Raw genomic sequence first — 20,236 nt, 5'->3', positions numbered from 1 at the left:
ACTACTAGGTGTATGTTTGCTTTATGGTTCCAGGCAATGGTTTCAGCCACGGACCAATCATACGCGCTAACTACTATGTGACTCCACTTTCAGATTGCGCGCAGCATGAAGAGTTTGCTTCCACCGCGAGCCCATGAGGCGTATACTACCTATATGTATTGTGAGTGTACCTTTTAATCTTCCATTTTGTGTTTGTTCGTATGTATGTATTTTCTCCGCGGGTTTCGCTTGAAGGAGATTTTAAATAGGGGTGTTGCACCATTTAACAACTTAATAGAAAGCACACGATGCCTGGGGACTTTTAAATTGGGAGTTTGTTACCTTATGGGCTGTGTAGTTTTTGATGGGGCACTCATAGTCCTCGGTTTTCCTCCTATAAATGAGATATAGCGGAGGGTACATACACTTTGAATTGGGAAGCGGAATTGTATACCACATGAGCATGACGACAGGGGTGATATGTGAATAAATCTCTTTGGCTCAAACTCCACGGTGAAATTCTAGGAGTGCCTACACGGGTAAAACCGTGAGTTCTTTTTTCACTTTTTCACATATAAATCCTCACGGAGAGGACGCGCCTTAGCAAGCATTATTATTATTAATATTATTTATTTACTTGTTATGCGCGGCTGCCACCCAAAGGGTATCCTGGCGCTGAGACTGCGTCTATCCTGCAGGCATACTACCATTACATTGCTCTGGGGAACAAAAAGGTCTTGAGATCCTTTTTAAAAGGAATGAAATCTTGTCTACACCTCAGCGCCAGCGGGAGGGTGTTCCAGAGAGTGGCAGCCGTGAAACTAAAAGCACGGCCACCCATCCTCACTCTATTGATCCTGGGGACCGTCACCAGGAACGCAGAGGAGGATCTTAGGGGTCTGGCAGCGCAGTACCAGGAAAAGAGATTTTGGAGCGGTATCGGCCCCTGTCCGTGCAAAGCCTTAAAGACGAGACAAAGCGCCTTAAAGCAAATTCTCTCTTGGATGGGTAGCCAATGGAGGTCTGCTAATGCGCCAGAGGAAGAGGCAGATCGAGGACGTGATAGAGCCAATTTAGCCGCCATATTTTGGATCCTCTTCAGCTTTATAATCAAAGTTTTAGGGGTTCCCAGAAGTAGTGCATTGCAGTAGTCTAATCGACTAAGAATAGAGCTGCGCACTACCTCTGCCCTTGCCTCCTTAGGGAGAAGCGGTAAGATCTTACGTAGGGCACGAAGTAAGCCCATACAGCCCGCTATAGTTCTATTCACAGAGGCATCAAGCTGCAGGTTGGGTTCAAACAGAACTCCCAAATTACGGGCCGACTCAGCAGCCTCTACCGTACCTGGAATAGATGTAGGCCAAAAATCGTCCAGGAGCGGACGAGGGGTACGGTCTAGGGAGCAATGAAGAACCTCCGTTTTGGATCCGTTGAATTGGAGCGAGTTGGCTCGCAGCCAGTCCGCTGTAGCCGCCATGCAGCAGTGGAAAGTGTCTCTCGATATTGCCCTGGTACCCTCAAATGAAAAAATCAATTGAGTGTCATCGGCATAATTGATGACAGATATGCCGAATGACTTTATCAGGGCAACCAGGGGTCGCAAGTACAGATTAAACAAGATCGGACTGATCGCCGACCCCTGGGGGACACCCTGATCCACTTGCTGCATGGCAGAACGAAAAGGTGGTAGTGCCACTGCCTGCTGTCTGTCACTGAGATAAGATGTTATCCATCTCAAGGCCAGACCAGTTACTCCTGTACTCCGGAGACGGTCCAGTAGTACTGCATGGTCCACCGTGTCGAACGCGGCCGACATGTCAAGCAGCACTAAAAATGCTGACTTGCCCATGTCGACACGCGCTCGTAGATCGTCCAACACGGTGACCAAAGCAGCCTCCGTGCCGTGAGCCGGCCTAAAGCCGAACTGCGATGTATCCAGGCCGGAGTTATTTTCCAGAAAGCTGGATAGTATTTTCGTGACCCATTTCTCCACAACCTTTATTATAAAAGGCAGAAGCGAAATAGGCCTGTAGTTGGCCGGGCTTGAAGAGTCCAAGGAGGCCTTCTTCAGCAATGGTGTAACAATTGCCATCTTCCAGCTATCTGGAACTACTGCTGTACTCAGTGACTGGCAGCAAATGGCGTGGAGCGGAGGAAACAGCTCAGTTTGAAATGCCTTCCAGATCTTATGGGGCATAGGATCAAGTGGCGATCCCGAAGACACACCATTCGCCAGGAGGCAGAATTCCTCCAGAGAAGGACTAGGAAAGCAGGACAACTGGGTCTCCGCGAGAGGAGGTTCTGCAAGGGGAGGCAAGGTAGATGTGAGCTGGCCGGAGATCTGAAGTCCGCTCATAATTTTCTTAATCTTCTCCTCAAACGCAGAGGCCACAGCGACACACAATTCCTGGGAGACAGGGATAGCCGGCGCAGTACAAGGCGGGTTAGCTAGATTGTCGACCGCTTTAAACAAAGCCTGCGATTTGTTAGGGGCCTTGGCCAACATGTCTGCCAAAAATTGAGCCTTGGCCTTCTTCAGCTGAATCTTGTATTCCTGCTAGGTCGCTTTATATGCTACCTTATCTGCCTCCCTATAGTCTCTCCTCCAAAGTCGTTCCGCCTGTTTGCAGTCGAGTTTGTGCTGTCCAAGATCATCAGTGAACCAGGCATTAGTTCTTCTGGGTCTGTCCCTCACTTTCCTTAAAGGGGCCAATTCGTCCAGAGATGTCACAATCTGCTGGCAAAGGACCTGATAACTTTTATCCGCACTATCCTTCACCATAAATGGTCTGGGCAGCAAGGTAGGTCTAATTGGATGTTTCAGAAGACGAGACCATTGCCTACTGATCTTAGTGGCACCTGGATCACCTGTCCTTAATGAACCAGGCCAGGAGATAGACAGTGGGACTAGTGCGTGATCAGTCCAGCATTGATCCACGACCTCTCCCACTACAACTAGATCTTTATCAGCAAATACAAGGTCTAAAGTATGCCCTTTGACGTGAGTAGGTGCTGAAACCAACTGTGCAAGTTGTATATTGCTACATGCTTGGCAAAGTTCTCTATATGCCAGATCTTGAGGGCCAGAAGGCCAAAGGTTAAAATCACCTAGCACTAATAATCTAGTGTGGGAGTTTGAGAGGTCGTAGATAAGATCAATCAATGGCTGAATGGCCGTGGTGGTTGAGGCGGGTGGCCTATAACATAAAAGTCCTGTTACCAGAGTACCGCTCTGGGCCGTGATTGAGAAGCCCATGGTCTCAAATCCTGATACATCCTTTACCTCCAACTGAGTGAAGGAGATTGAATCTTTAAATATATAGCCTATACCGCCCCCCCTACCAGTTGTTCGAGGGGAGTGTTTTATAAGATAACCCGGAGGACAGGCCCACCCAAGTTCCACTGCGCAGTCTGACTTAGTCCACGTTTCTGTTACGAAGAAGACATCTAGATGTAGAGAGTCTATCAGAAGAGCAATTTCCGCATGGTGTTTTACAAGAGATCGAACATTCAGTAGACCGCAAGAAAGGACTGAAAAAGGGGGGTGCATCGTAGAACAGTCCTTACCCACATTGGTATCCGTCTGGTGATCCTGTGAATCTACTGAAGGGTCCAACGCCCGAAGAGTGGCCGAGGTAGACGCACCGGACGCGCCCGGGACGCGAACGGGCGCAAACGGGCTTACCTCTGGCGCACCTCCGGCACGCACCCGCTGCGCGTCATCGCTGCGCTCCGACCGTCTGCCCATTATTTATAGCCCTACACGTGGGAGGAGTGTGAGGGGAGGAACTAGTCCCCTAACGAAGATGGCGCCCGTAAATCGGCTGCCACGAATGCCCTCTCAAAGATGGCGGCCGCAAAAGCCCCCAGTCTCGATCCCTAGCTGCCCTGATTCCTGCAAATGCAGGGTGATACCACCTTTAACGTGCAGGTAAGAACTCGCTAGCGCTGAGGCTAGAAGTACAGGGTACACGGCGCAAGATTAATAAGCGGCGCAAATAATGTATTAAGTAGCAACTAAAAAGTTTTAAAATATAACAGCAGCCAGCGCGCTATAAACAACAAGTCTACCTGCGCGCGATGGTTCTGGCGTTTAAATGTACTCCTGCGCGCTCTTCCAGACGTGGGAGGAGTGTGAGGGGAGGAACTAGTCCCCTAACGAAGATGGCGCCCGTAAATCGGCTGCCACGAATGCCCTCTCAAAGATGGCGGCCGCAAAAGCCCCCAGTCTTGATCCCTAGCTGCCCTGATTCCTGCAAATGCAGGGTGATACCACCTTTAACGTGCAGGTAAGAACTCGCTAGCGCTGAGGCCAGAAGTATAGGGTACACGGCGCAAGATTAATAAGCGGCGCAAATAATGTATTAAGTAGCAACTACAAAGTTTTAAAATATAACAGCAGCCAGCGCACTATAAACAACAAGTCTACCTGCGCGCGATGGTTCTGGCGTTTAAATGTACTCCTGCGCGCTCTTCCAGAGTGGGAGGAGTGTGAGGGGAGGAACTAGTCCCCTAACGAAGATGGCGCCCGTAAATCGGCTGCCACGAATGCCCTCTCAAAGATGGCGGCCGCAAAAGCCCCCAGTCTCGATCCTTAGCTGCCCTGATTCCTGCAAATGCAGGGTGATACCACCTTTAACGTGCAGGTAAAAACTCGCTAGCGCTAAGGCTAGAAGTACAGGGTACACGGCGCAAGATTAATAAGCGGCGCAAATAATGTATTAAGTAGCAACTAAAAAGTTTTAAAATATAACAGCAGCCAGCGCGCTATAAACAACAAGTCCCCCATGGGCATGGACCCCAAGGGGATGAATTTTAGGTCCTGAAGAAAGCTGAGCTGAATTAAGCATTAAAGCAGCTGAAACATGTCGACCCTCATTGATTAGGACTTCGCGGTTCAAATAAAAACCGCGTTTAGTCCTGTTCTCACTGTTTTTAATGAGACCAGCTGACCACGGAATAAAGTAATTTTTGGTACAGCTATTTTCTTTTAACTTTGCACTTAACACACCTGAGTACTTATATTTTTGCTTCAATAACACCAGCTCAGCTGTATATCAGGCGTTGAAGCACACTGGGGGGACATTCGGTCTCCCCAGTGGGAACCCCATGATGAAGCATGTCACCACTAGGGGGAGTGAGGGTTCTTTTTAAAGAATAAAGTCTTTCTCCTGTTTTTCACGTCTTATTTTGAACACTTTATAGGCCTTTGCTATATTCCCACTTTATGACTATAGCACACAAGTCACTCTTATGTTGTTGTTATATATTTGTTCCTTAATCTCATGGTGGAAGACCTGGTTCTCCAGTGCCTCAGGCTTGAGGCACCAGGTGGGGATGGGCTGCCGTGTGAAACCCCACTGTAATATAACCAATAGGGGGTTGTGGTCTGACACTGTGTGAGTGAGGTACTCTGCCCTGTGAAGTTGTGTGTGCATGTCCGGGGAGCATAGAAAGGTGTCCAGGCGGACGTGTAAGTCATGTACATGGGAAAGGTGAGAGTACTCCCTATCCAGTGGGTGTGTACATCGCCACGTGTCTACCAGCCCCCAATGGGATTGCCAGTCCCTGAACGTCCTGGTTATCCTATGTACTGGGGCATCACGCGGGGGTGGGTGGGAATGGTCCATGGCTGGGTCCGCGATACAATTAAAATCTCCCCACATAATATATATATATTTTTTATAATTATTTTTATTAAACAAAAACCAAAGAAACATTAGCATCAGGTGTACAATAATTGACATCAACGTGAGGCTCAGTTCGTCTTACGTACAGAATCATAACGAACAGTATACATAAAATTGGGGATCACGGGGACGCCTGTGTCTCTGTTTCCCTGTTCCGCAACAGGGGTGTACATAAATCACCTCGGTGACTATTCCAGGCCCCCAACCCTTCTCCCATTTTTCCGGACAACCCCTGGCCACATACACTGCCCTCTCCCTAAACATGCACCAATCAAGGTCCTCAGTCCATTTAAGAATCCGGGGTGGCCGATTGGCTTCCCACAATTGAGCGATGTTTCGTTTTGCCACCAAATTAGCCAATGACACCCACTGTTCTGATACACATTCAAATCCATGGGCTCCCAAACATTAAGTGGACATCTCCGGGCCTCTGGTCTCACCTCCTCTCCCATTACTTCCGAAATCTCATCATGTATCCCTGCCCAGTAGGTTTGTATCTCTCCACAGTGCCACAGGATATGCATGAAAGTGCCAAGTTCTCCACAGCCTCTTCTACAGTCTCCACTTACCGCCCGTCCCATATGCACTAATCTAGGCCCCGTGATGTAAGTTCTGTGCAGGTTCTTAAGCTGCACTAAGTAGAGTCGCATTTGAATCGCTACTAATTTAGGGGAAGAGACAGCCTCCACCCAGTCCTCGTCATCTAGTTCTAATCCATCCGCCTCCCACGCTGTTTTCATCTTCTTCAACGGGTCCTCCATATTGTTTACCAACTTTCTATATATTAAGGAGATAGTTTTTTCAGGGATGTGACCATCTAACATGCGGTCCTCAAGAGGAGAAGCCTCCGGGAGTTCCGCACCTCCGGGTATGTGAGCCAGACTGCCATGTCTAACCTGCCGGTATCGGAAATGTTCGCTGTCATTCAAGCTGTACTGTTGCTTTAGGGTTTCAAATGCATGTACGCCGTCCCTCCCCCACACATCTTTAATCTGACTAATCCCAAATAAGGTCCCATTTCTCAAACCCTTTAGACCTCCACAGGTTCCCAAGTTTCTCCGAACCAAATGGGGGTGGCCAATGTCAATCTGCCCTCCCATCCCAAACTTCTGGTAGCTGAATGCCAAACTCGCACGGCATGCGCTGTCGGGCCCATCAGTGGGAACCTCCCGGGTCTGGCACACAGGGCTTTGATAATATCTCCTCCCGGCGCCTGTCCACGATCCATAGCATACCCTGGGTCCCCAGGGGGCCCATAAATCATGTGGTTTACCGCCGCCAGGTGGGAGGACCAATAATACTTCCTCAAATCTGGGAGACCTATCCCTCCACCATACCACAGGAGGGTTAATTTGACAAACGCTATGCGGGGTCCACCATCCCTGAGGAGCTGCCGTTGAAGTACTTAAATTTCCTTAAAATAGGATAGTGGCACCGGGTCCAGCGTATTTTGAAGTATGTATAAGAACCGAGGTAGTGCCATCATCTTAAACAACACCCTCCCAAGCAAAGATAGAGGGAGAGCTCTCCAACGTTCCACATCCTTCCTAAACCGCCGCAGGGGGGGTTCCAGGTTATTGGCATATCTCACTTTCGAGTCCAGTGTTATATATATGCCTAAATACTTAAACCCCACCGGTTCAATCTTTATTGGGCACGACTGTGGGATTACAGGCGGCTCTCCCGACAAAACAAACAACACCGACTTTGACCAATTGATAGCAAACCCGGAGTATCTGCCAAATATAGCCAAGACATCCAGAAAATTGCTCAGGGAAGCCGCGGGGTTGGTGAGGTAAAGCAAGATATCATCCGCGTAGAGCGAAATTTTGTCCTCCCAGTCTGGTGTCCACCTCAAGCCACGTATAGACCGGTCCCATCGGACCCATGCCGCCAGAGGCTCCAACGCCAGTGTGAAGAGAAGTGGGGACAACGGGCACCCCTGTCTAGTGCCCCTCCCGAGGGAGAAATCTCCTGACTTACAATTATTTACAATCACTCTAGCTAGGGGAGCGGCATACAACAGCCGAACCCACCCGATAAACTCCAGACCAAAGCCCAACTTGACCAATATCGCAAATAAATAGGGCCATTCGACCCTATCAAATGCCATAGTGGCATCCAAAGAAACCAAAACCGCTGGTTCTAATATCTTTCGGGAACCACCGAGGATCCATGCAGCCTCCGCAAATTCAGGGCCGTGTTACGACGCGACATGAAGCCGGACTGGTCGGGATGTACCGAGGTTGTGATGACCTTGACCAACCTGGTAGCGAGCAACTTCGCCAAAATCTTAGGCTCAGAATTGAGCAGCGAGATAGGCCTATATGAGGAAGGGTATGTCCTAGGCTTATATATGACCACGATATTCGCAACTCGTTGGTCATACGGAAGCTGATCCATTTCCCTACTCTCCAAAAACATGGCTCGGACATGTGGAGCCACTTTATGAGCATTCAATTTATATAGTTCAATTGGTATCCCGTTAGGGCCTGTTGCCTTCCCTGATTTAGTACTTTGAATTGCTTGCGCTACGTCATGGTCTGTGAAAGAGGAGTCTAGGTATTTCCAATCATCTTCCTATAGACTCGGCATGCCGATATCCTCAATCATCTTGCCGTTTTCGGCCTCTATAAAACCGCCCGCCGAGGCATACACGTCCCCGAAATATGCAGAAAATTCATCCGCTACCGCCTGTGGGTCTGTGATTCTGTCAGATCCCGACCCCTCTAGTTCGAGCACCAACCTAGAGGCCCACTCCCCTCGTTCCAACCAAGCGATCTGTTTACCCGCCTTGTCCCCATGTTCATATATACGACTTTGCACGGCCTGATTGTTAGTAATCGCTCGTTCCCTAGAGAGTCTGTTATATTCCTCTTGCTTTAACTTCAACTGTTGAAGGTACTCCTGAGCAGCAGACTCTGCAACTCGCTTTTCCAAACTCATAACTTCAGCCTCTACCCTGTTCACCTCCGCCTGACGTTTCCTCTTTTTGCCCGCTATCAAGGAGAGTACCACACCCCGAAGCACCACTTTATACGCCTCCCACAGTTGCCCACATTCTCATGGAAATAGCTGTCCGAGACTCGGAGTATCTCCTTTTTGATGTCTGGATCCTTCAGATGCTATGCATTAATCGGAGCCACCCTGCTGACCGTCGGCTGTCCTAACTCGACCTGCAACCACATTGGAGAATGATCTGAGATGCCTCTACCCAGATACCGCGCCTCCCTGACCGAGCCCACTTCAGCAGCCGGTATCAAGATGTAGTCTAACCTGGACATGCTGTTGTGCGCGGCGGAAACATGGGTAAAATATTTCTGAGTCGGGTTACGCACCCTCCAGCTATCGACCAATCCGAGAGTCTCAAGGAAACTAGGGAGCCTATCCACTTCCCCGTCGAGCACTGCATTGAAATCTCCCCCCAGCACCAATAGGCCCAGGGGCAGGGGCAGAAAAACGGTACTCAAATCCCTGAAAGTATCGGATTGAAGGCCTGGCGGTACATATATTGACAAGAAGGTCACTGTCTTACCTCCCAGCTGGCCCGAGACACCCACAAATCTGCCTCTTTGATCCACCCAAGTAGTACAAACCTCCAATGGGAAGGAATTCTTTGTAAGGATACCCACACCCCTAGATCCTGACGTAAATCCAGCGTGCACCACAAGTTTATAGCTCCCTTTATGAAGAGCCATGCACCGATTCCCAACAAGATGCGTCTCCTGCAACAATACCACTTCTGGAGAATGCCGTTTTATTAGTTGACTTACCATACCTCTCTTTATCTTATCTCCCAAACCATTGACATTCCAGCTTAACACCCTTATCCCCGATCCCTGACTAGTACGCGACATTCACCCTTCGCCTCTAGCTTCTGACTACAAAATCGACACCTGATGCAAAAATTGAAAACAAAACAAATCCCCAAACTGAACCTTCTGCAACCAATGAAAGTCATCTGACCCCGGGTCCCCCCTCCTTCCCTGCACCCCTGCTTATGGCTTACGCCCATCCCCAACTGCCAGTGTGCCTGTCGCCCCACACTCAAACTTAACACTCTAACTAAATATAGTATCGGGGCGGAGAAGTGATGTGGTGCACCCCCCCAGCTCTATTCCTAACATTCGTTCCAGAGACACCCCCTCGCCCCCCCACGGCCCCGCAGCCACCGCGTAATCTATAACAGGGTCAATTTCTCAAATGGCTATCGTTTCAGTTTCTCAGTTCCGCCCATTCCTCTCACTTGCCACCCCGCTGGTCGCCATCCCCCTCACGACCACGATCTTCCACCTCTATCGAGTGGAAGCAGTCAATCCAATCCACAGCAACCTCAGGGTTATCGAAGAACCAGGTCTTCCCTCTCGCCTCCACTCTCAACCTTGCCGGAAACATCATTCCATACCGCATACCGTTTCTTCTTTACCGGGAGGAAGCATTGACATTGCTTCTGCACAAGTTGGGTAAAATCCGGAAAGAAGGATAAGGAGGCATTTTCATACAGGAGAGGCCCTCTCCCACGGGCTGCCTGCAGTATTACATCACAGTCTCTAAAGTTGAGGACTCTCGCAATCATCAAGCGGGGAGGAGCGCCGGGCCTGGGCCTACTGCCAGGTACTCTGTGAGCCCTTTCAACAGTAAAGAAATTCCACAATCCCTTGGGTTTAAGATGATTGAGAATAAGATCTTCGACAAATAGATCCGGCGCCGGCTCCTCCGCCTTCTCCGGAACCCCGAGGATGCGTACATTATTGCGTCGGGCTCTCCCTTCAAAGTCATCCAGCTGCCTCTCCTTTTGAACACGATAGGCCTTAAGATCAAGCACCTCCTGCTGGAGTTGTGCGACATCATCCACCAGGCTGGCGGTCTTTATATCCAATGATTTGACCTTCTCATTTGCCTTGGCGAGGTCAGCACGCATAAGGTTAACTTCTATTGTTACCGTATCCAATTTGCTGCCAAGAGACCCCATCTTCTGCTCCTATGTAGCCTGGACTCCTTCAATGGCCGCCATCACATCGGAGAGTGTAAGTTCCATTGGCGTGCCCGGGGACCCCCCTCCCCACATATTAATTGACTCCATCATGTATGGCGCCAGAGAGCCAGACAAGCGCTCAAAGAATGTCCTTTGGTCTGTATTCGGGCCATAAATATTTATCAGTGCGACGTCTTGCCCATCTAGTCACCCTGTGACCACCACGTATCTACCCTCTGGATCCACTTTGTGTCCGGTGTGTTGGAAGTGGACGCCTGCCCTAATCCAGAACAAGACCCAAATGCTGAGAACGTAGTGTAGTAAGCCTGGCCTCTTCAGCTGCGGTGTAGTGCCACTACTTCGGAAGCCAATGTGTGTGTTTCCTGCTGCATCGCTATGTGGACCCCTCGCCTATTCAGATGGGAGAAGACTTTGTAGCATTTGTGCATAGAATGCATCCCGGATATTCCAGGAAAGGAGATTATATTCTCCCTGATTGGGCATTATAGATCAGTCTTTCCATCTCTGTCTGGCCTCCCTGGCCCTGCCCAACTCTCAGCGCCCTGTGTTGCATGGAGGGATCCTCCGCACAGCGGCTCGTAACCCCACATAAGGATAGACAGCAGTGACCCCAAATTAAAATATTAGAACTCCCCCAACGCCCCCTCCCCAGGACAAGTGAGCAACTCTCTCCCATCCAAACTGCACTCAGGCATACAACAGGCTAAAGCCCAACTTTCGGGTGGTGGCTAGGCTACAGCTCGCTGGGAGGAAAACCATCCCCTCCGCCCCACCGGGTCCCCCTTTCCAATGCTTTTGCTTACATGGTATTCATCCTGAGCCCCTCTAGCTTTCGATCCAGTCTCTAGTCCTCTTGCCCGCCGTCCCCCGAACCCCAATGTCCAGCAGATACTTGCGTGCCAGGCTTATGTTAGATCAGGTCGTCCGCTGATCTCGGAGTGACCTCCGGCATTGTCTAGCTAGCCTCCTCCACTGTGCTTGAGCTGGCATCGGGGTACAAGTCTCTCTGTTCCTCCCCCGATAGAGAGGAAGCTCTCTGTAGGCCTGCTGCACTCAGGGACGCTATCACGGCCACCGCTCTCTTCCTGTCCTGGCGAGCCTCCTCCGGGTTTGGGTGGCCTTTGGACCCCCGCCCTTCCAGGGGTTCATGTGTGGGACTCCTCTGGCTTGTCACCACTGTCTTGCCTCTGGTCTTGTGGTCATAGCCCCTCGATCCAGTCCCAGGTGTCTTAAGGTGAGGCAAAAAATGTGGTCTTCTCTGCATGGACTACCCGGAGTTTAGCTGGGAACACCATTGAGTACGACACCCCCATTTGTCACAGTTTCCGCTTGGCCACAGTACCTTTTGGGAGAAATCTGGGAAAATCCGTACAATGCTATTTTCAATTTGTAATTGTCCTTTGTGTCGGGCTTGACTCAGCACGTGATCCCTGTCCTTGTAGAAGAGGAGGCGAGCCACCACAGGTCTCGGCGACCTTTCAGGGGGCAGCGCCCGTGCAGGAACTCTGTGTGCCCACTCCAGGGTGAAGTATGGCGATATACCCTCCTCAGCTACTTCTATGTGCATCCAATTCTCAAGGTAGGCCACCATATTGTTACCTTCGATTTTTTTTCTGGCAGCCCAGTGACTCTAATGTTGTTCCGTCGTGCCCTATTTTCAGCGTTTTTGGCGCGTAGTTCCAACACTTTAACTCGCTTTTCAATGTCTGTGAGTTTGTGGGTGGACTAAGATACCTGTGGTTTCAGGTGTCCGCGCCCCCTTCCACCGATGTGACGCGGTCCAACAGCTTCCTGTGGTCTGCCCGCAGTTGCCCCAGATCCTCTTGGAGCGTGTCGATTCTAGATTCCACTGCTGTGCTCGATGCTTCAATGGCATGCAGGATGTCATGTGGTGATGGTTCATCTTGGGTCATCGTCTTTTCGCCATGGGATCCCATGTGTTGTCGCGCCCCTGTAGTGTCTTCTCCCACTGGGTTCTGCTGCTCTGCCTCCCGCCGTTTGTTAACTCACCCCATGGTAGGTGTAGGCCTTCACTCCTCCTGTCCTTCGTGATCTGTGCGCGCACCGGGGCAAAAGTTCTCTCTGCATCCACCAGTCTGTTCCAGCCGTTAATTGTGGTCTCTGCTAACGTTCCTCCTGTCTCCGGCAGTACTCAGGCGTCTGCCGTGCTTCCTCTGTGGCCCCTTAAGGAATGAGCAGTGGGGTACCCAGGTCACCAGGTGGGTCACTCAGGTAGTAGTACTGGCTGGGGTATTCCCCCTCTCCACTTGGTGTAACTTAGTCCTTCACTGTGGGGCTCAGGTGGGCACCAGTGCCAGCTGCGTGGGTGTTAATGCTCCTAGGTACCCCTGCAGTTAACTGTGGCAGCCGGGGCCTATCCTCCCAGGTGGGCACGCCCTCTGGCCTTATTTAGTGAGTGCAGCCCCGCTCCGGTATCACCCTTAGGCAGCGGCGGTGGCGATCCCGCCAAGGTAGGTGCTGTGGGCGGTTGGGTCAGGCCCCAGGCAGGCAGCCTAGACACCAGTGCTGGTGGGCCAAAGTCTTGCAGCTCTCCTTCTTCAGACTGGGCCCAAGGTCACTGGCGATGCGCCCCCCGCTGCAGCCCCAAGAGAAAAGCAAGTCAAGATCAGGCAGCAGTACTCAGGTCCCAGGGGGTACCTGACCCCGTCCTGGGCAGTCCCTCTTACCGGAGTGAAACACAGCCCCCGCGGAGATAAGCGAGCACCCTCCGGATTCAACACCCTCCGCAGTCACAGGGGTCCACGGGCCGCAGTGTTCCCAGTGATCAGTTGTATACTTTTCGTTGGGGGGGGAATGGGTATGTTTTCCCACACTTCCGCCGCTGTGGCCTGGATGTGGTCGCCCCGATCTCCGCTAGTTTGAATTGGAGGAGCACCCGCGGGATCTCTGGTTTAGGTGCCCTGCTCCATAGGCGTCTGACCACGCCTCACTGATGACATCGCTAATGACATCATCCACGTGTATATCGATGCACCTCCTCACACTCTAATATAACCTTTGATACACCCACTGTAAAATACAGACTATCATTTTTGAAACCATCGACACACCAATACCAGTTACTACATACGCACTCACTGATTCCTAGGTCTACACACACATCCACTCATTCACCCAAACATTCACTCATACATGCAGTCACTCATCAATACAACACTATCATATGCACTCATAAACCCTAACAGACACTCACATACCATGCAAAGAATCAAACACACTCCCATTTACTCACCTAATCAGATATACAAACACCACCTCACTTATTCATACAGATACTAACGCATACTTACTCTCTTATATAATAACGGAAACAAGTACACACTCATCTATACAGCCACCCTTACAATCACTGACTCTCACGTGTAGTCATTTATATACTCCAACTCTCACAATACATGTAGTTACTTGGAAATGTACCACTGAGACATCCATTAACTCACCAACACACCCATACACACTCTCACCCACCCATACAGCTGTTTCCACATGCACTCTTGAACCTATACACCCAGTGAATTAACCACTCACACATCTCTGCAGTCACACACCTCCCACCCACCCACAACCATACTCAGGCAACCAATCAATAACCCATATGGACACCACTCTTGTAGCTACTGACCAACCCATGCACCAGCTTACACAATAGACAGAGTGATACAGACATTCACACAGTTTAGTCACTAACCATGCATTCAGTAAGGTACATTTATTCACTCACTTATACAGTCAGTCACGCACCTACTAAATCCTCCATCCAGACACGTATACACCCACTCATTCTTCAATATACCTTGGTATATATATAAAAAACATATTTAAACTTTAAAGAAACATACAGTCACTGTATGATGTCATCAGTGATGTCATTTGAGATGTCATCAGTAATGTCACTGACCATGTCATGAATGAGTGTAATATGTGACGTCATCAGCAGTGCTTTGCGGGGACGTGAATTATAGTTAGCTGAACTAACTATACCGGCGGGATTTCTCTGGTTTTGTACGAGTGAAATGTCCAACTAACTATAACGTCCCTGAAACCTATGGTTTTTTCAGTGAAAAAAAATAATATATATAATATATATATATACGATTTGATTGGTTGAATCCTCTGGTTCTTCTTCCTTCCTAGCTAGACTCAAGCCTTATACTTTTAACCCCTTCGCTGCTAGGCCTTTTCCCCTCCTGTGCTAAGCCTTTTTTTGGCGATTTGGGGTAGTGCGCGCTTAGGCTCCTGTAACGTTTTGACCACATAGGGTATCCACGCCAAATTTGCGTCCTTTTCTTCCAACATCATGTGGATTCTAAAGGTGCCCAGGGTTTGTGGATTCCCTTGGAGGGGTCCCAGAAATTAACCAAAATATAGTGACATTTTTGTTTTTTTTTCAGAAAAATGGGAAAAACTGGCTGCAAATGAAAGCCTCTGGGTTTTTCCCTGCAAATGGTATCAAAAAAGGGTTTATGGGGCTGAAATCTCCATTTTCTCAGCTTTTAGGGAATGACAGTCTTTTGTCAGAGAACCAACATTTTTTACACAGTTTTGGCATTTTTCTGGGACATAGCCTATTTTTGCTATTTTTAGAGCTTTTCACCTCCTTCCAGTTAGCGGTAGAAATGAGTTTGAAATCAATAAGGGATCCTGGAAAGCTGTACATTTTCCAAAATTAGACAAATCTCTGAATTTAAAAAGGGGTCATTGGTCTAAATCCATGAAGGTTTCTTTGTAGAAACTAACAGTTAAATATTGGAATAATTGAAAATCTGTTGAAAAAAACAGTCTTTTGTCTCAACATTTTCACCTATAACTTCTTGTAATTTTGACAGCTCTTGGAAAGCAATGTACCATTACATTTGTTAGACTTTCCTGGTTGTGGGGATATATAGGACTTGTAGTTTCTCCAAGAACCCGACGAACCCAGATCCAAAAACTGAGCAGCAACTTGCAATGATTTTTTTTTATTTACTGGGTATAGAGCACTTATTCTTGGAAAATGTATATGTGGAAAAATCGGTATGAAAGACACATATGTATTTCTGAATTGGGTACAAATTATAGAGTCTAGAAACAGTATATAATTGCACATTTTCAAAATTGGGAATACTCATACTAGCATAAGAATTATTGGTCATTTTTTAAAAAGATTTTTTTTTTACACAATGTCTTTCATTGGGAAGGGAGAAATGCATGAAAACTCAATTGGTAATAACAGTTGATTTACAAATCTGAATTACCCTAAGTCTCCTGATAAAAACGGTACCTCACTTGTGTGGGTCGGCCTTGTGCCTGCGACAGGAAACGGCGCAAAATGCAACGTGGTCACACCTCAATTTTGCAGTTAAAAGTTGACCCTTTTATGGCAAAGTGCCTACCTGTAGTTTTTGCACCCTAGCTCTGCCGGCACCTAGCGAAACCTAGCAAACCTATACATTTTTGAAAAGTAGACACCCAGGGGAATTCAGGATGGGGTGACTCGACTGCCTACCACCATGTTTTGTTACCCAGAATCCCTTGCAAAGCTAAGAATTTGACAAAAAAACCCATTTTCCTCACATTTCTGTGGTGGAAAGTTCTGGAATCTGCGTGGATCAACAAATTTCTACCCACCCAGCGTTCCCCCAGGTCTCCCCAAAAAAATGGTACCTCACTTGCATGGCTAGGCATAGTGGCTACGACATGAAACAGCGCAAAACGCAACGTGGTAGCACCTCAATTTCCCAGTGAAATCTTGCCCTTTTTGGACAAAGAGACTACCTTTTGTTTTTGAGCCCTAGCTCTGCCAGCACCTAGGGAAGCCTAGAGAACCTATACATTTCTGAAAACTAGACACCAAGGGGAATTCAGGATGGGGTGACTCGACTGCCTACCACCAGGTTTTGTTACCCAGAATCCCTTGCAAAGCTAAGAATTTGACACAAAAAAAACATTTTCCTCACATTTCTGTGGTGGAAAGTTCTGGAATCTGCGTGGATCAACAAATTTCCACGCACCCAGCATTCCCCCAGGTCTCCCAAAACAAATGGTACCTCACTTGCGTGGGTAGGCATAGTGGCTGCGAATTGAAGCAGCGCAGAACGCAACGTGGTCGCACCTCAATTTCCCAGTGAAATCTTGCGCTTTTTGGACAAAGAGACTACCTTTCGTTTTTGAGCCGTAGCTCTGCCAGCACCTAGGGAAACCTAGCAAACCTATACAGTTTTGAAAACTAGACACCCAGGGGAATTCAGGATGGGGTGACTCGACTGCTTACCACCAGGTTTTGTTGCCCAGAATCCCTTGAAAGCTAAGAATTTGACAAAAAAACACATTTTCCTCACATTCCTGTGGTGGAAAGTTCTGGCATCTGCGTGGATCAACAAATTTCCCCCCACCCAGCGTTCCCCGAGGTCTCCCGAAAAAAATGGTACCTCACTTGCGTGGGTAGGCATAGTGGCTGCGACATGAAACCGCGCAAAATGCAACGTGGTCGCACCTCAATTTCCCAGTGAAATCTTGCGCTTTTTGGACAAAGAGACTACCTTTGGTTTTTGAGCCCTAGCTCTACCAGCACCTAGGGAAACCTAGCAAACCTATACATTTCTGAAAACTAGACACCCAGGGGAATTCAGGATGGGGTGACTCGACTGCCTACCACCAGGTTTTGTTACCCAGAATCCCTTGCAAAACTAAGAATTTGACAAAAAAACAAATTTTCCTCACATTTCTGTGGTGGAAAGTTCTGGAATCTGCGTGGATCAACACATTTCCACCCACCCAGCGTTCCCCCAGGTCTCCCGAAAAAAATGGTACCTCACTTGCGTGGGTAGGCATAGTGGCTGCGACATGAAACAGCGCAAAACGCTACGTGGTCGCACCTCAATTTCCCAGTGAAATCTTGCGCTTTTTGGACAAAGAGACTACCTTTTATTTTTGAGCCCTAGCTCTGCCAGCACCTAGGGAAACCTAGCAAACCTATACATTTTCGAAAACTAGACACCCAGGGGAATTCAGGATGGGGTGACTCGACTGCCTACCACCAAGATTTGTTACCCAGAATCCCTTGCAAAGCTAAGAATTTGACAAAAAAACACATTTTCCTCACATTTCTGTGGTAGAAAGTTCTAGAATCTGCGTGGATCAACACATTTCCAACCACCCAGCATTCCGCCAGGTCTCCCCAAAAAAATGGTACCTCACATTTCTGAAAAGTAGACACCCGGGGGCTTCAAAGGAGGTATGGCTTGCATCGATCCTCCAACATTCCTTTACCCAGAATCCCTTGCAAACCTCAATTGTAGCTGAAAAAATCTGTTTTTTTCACACTTTTTTGTGTGGGAATGCGAGACATCACTGGGCTCACACAAATTACCTCCCACCCAGCGTTCCCACGGGTCTCCCGATAAAAATGGTACCTCACTTGCGTGGGTAGGCATAGTGACTGCAACAAGAAAAGGTCCAAATCGTATGGTGGTGAATTTAAAATACCCTATAGCAAAATAACCTTGATTTTGGGGGGGGCACCTGAGTTTTTGGCCGGGGGCTCGGTGGCCATCTTTGGAAACTACCAAACCCGAACAGTTCTGAAAAATAGACACCCGGGGGAGTCTAGGGAGGTATGGCATGCGTGGGTCCCCCAATGTTTTCCTACCCAGAATTCCTTGCAAACCTTAAAATTAGGTAAAAATATCACTTTTCCAAACTTTTTTGCGTGGGATCTCCGTGCCGGCAAAAATGTCCTACCACCCAGTGTTCCCCTTGTTCTCCCGAGTAAAATGATACCTCACTTGTGTGGGTGCCCCAAAGCAGAACAGGCTAAAAATGAATTTTTAAAAAATGTAGTATTTAAGGTTACAAATTAAGCACCCCACCTTAGTCACAGGCCTTTGGCCCACCAACACAAGTGAGGTATCATTTTACTCGGGAGAACAAAGGGAACGCTGGGTGGTAGGACATTTGTGCCGGCAGGGAGATCCCACCCAAAAATGTATGGAAAAGTGCGTTTTTTAACCTAAATTTAAGGTTTGCAGGGATTTCTGGGTAGGAAAACATTGGGGGATCCACGCATGCCATACCTCCCTGGACTCCCCCGGGTGTCTAGTTTTCAGAACTGTTTGGGTTTGGTAGTTTCCAAAGATGCCCGCCAAGCCCCGGGCCAAAAATTCATGGGAACCGCCTTGCAAAACCAAATTGTTTTGAATAAATTAAGTTTTCAATTTGAGAGCGTGCGACTCTTGGGACAATATTGCATGGAAATTGTGACAGACAATTTCAAGTTTGCAGGAGATTGTGGATAAAAAACAACAAAAGAATTCACCAGAAAGACATGACCATATACTTCCTTGTTTTAATAATAATATCTAAATGTAGTTAGTTATTTATAGCTATAATGTACACCTTACCAGAGTTACTCAAAAGAGAAACATTCAAGCACGGCTATCTATTCCTCAAAGACACACACATACAGGTTGGATTTGGCACGAGGGCGAGTGATGGTTCAGTACATAAAATTTTATTAACAAGATATTTAAAATAAAAGAAATGCTCTGTCAATAAATAAATGCATAAAAACCGAACCAGTGACTCGCAACTCGTGAGCTGTAAAGCCACGACAAGGCACCAACCATTTTACAGGCCATTCACGCACCTTTCATACCTGATACAAACCAGACCATTGACACCATCCGGAAGGAAAAGCAACACATAACACCAATCACAATAAGGGACAAGATACACCCTACTTCATAAAGAGATAAAAGACAAATATTACTGCACAGCCATCTAATCCGCAAGCACACACACATACTGGTTGGATTTGGCACGAGGGCGAGTGATGGTTTAGTACATAAAATTTTATTAACAAGATATTTCAAAAAAATGAAATGCTCTGTCAACAAATAAATGCGTAAAAACCGAACCAGTGACTCGCAACTCGTGAGCTGTAAAGCCACGACAAGGCACCAACCGTTTTACAGGCCATTCACACACCTTTCATACCTGATACAAACCAGACCATTGACACCATCCGGAAGGAAAAGCAACACATAACAACAATCACAATTAGGGACAAGGTACACCCTACTTCAGAAAGAGATAAAAGAAAAATATTACTGCACAGCCATCTAATCCGCAAGCACACACACATACTGGTTGGATTTGGCACGAGGGTGAGTGATGATTCAGTACATACAATTGTATTCGCAAGTAATTTCACAAAAATGAAATACACTGCGTATAATTGAAAGTATGATAAACTGAACCACTGACTCACAGCTCGTGAGCTGTAAAACCACGTCAAGGCACCAACCTCTTTACAGGCCATTCATACACCTTTCGTACGTGTGACACATCCCAAACATTCACGCCGCCAGCTGCGGACCCATCACATTTCAACACTCACACCAGCAGACAGCGCCATTCAAGGGCCCATCACTTTCACACGCCCACATTTCTGACATTGCAACTACACAAAATGATGGACTGCGTGGAGTGTCACTCAACTAGCAGTGTGTGTAGTGACCAACAGAAAGTAACTACTCACACACCGCCAGCCGAGCGCCAGTCCACCCACACC

The sequence above is a fragment of the Lissotriton helveticus genome, chromosome 5_1 (assembly GCF_964261635.1).
Source record: "Lissotriton helveticus chromosome 5_1, aLisHel1.1, whole genome shotgun sequence".
NCBI lineage: Eukaryota > Metazoa > Chordata > Amphibia > Caudata > Salamandridae > Lissotriton > Lissotriton helveticus.
Note: the sequence above shows the minus strand (reverse complement) of the source record.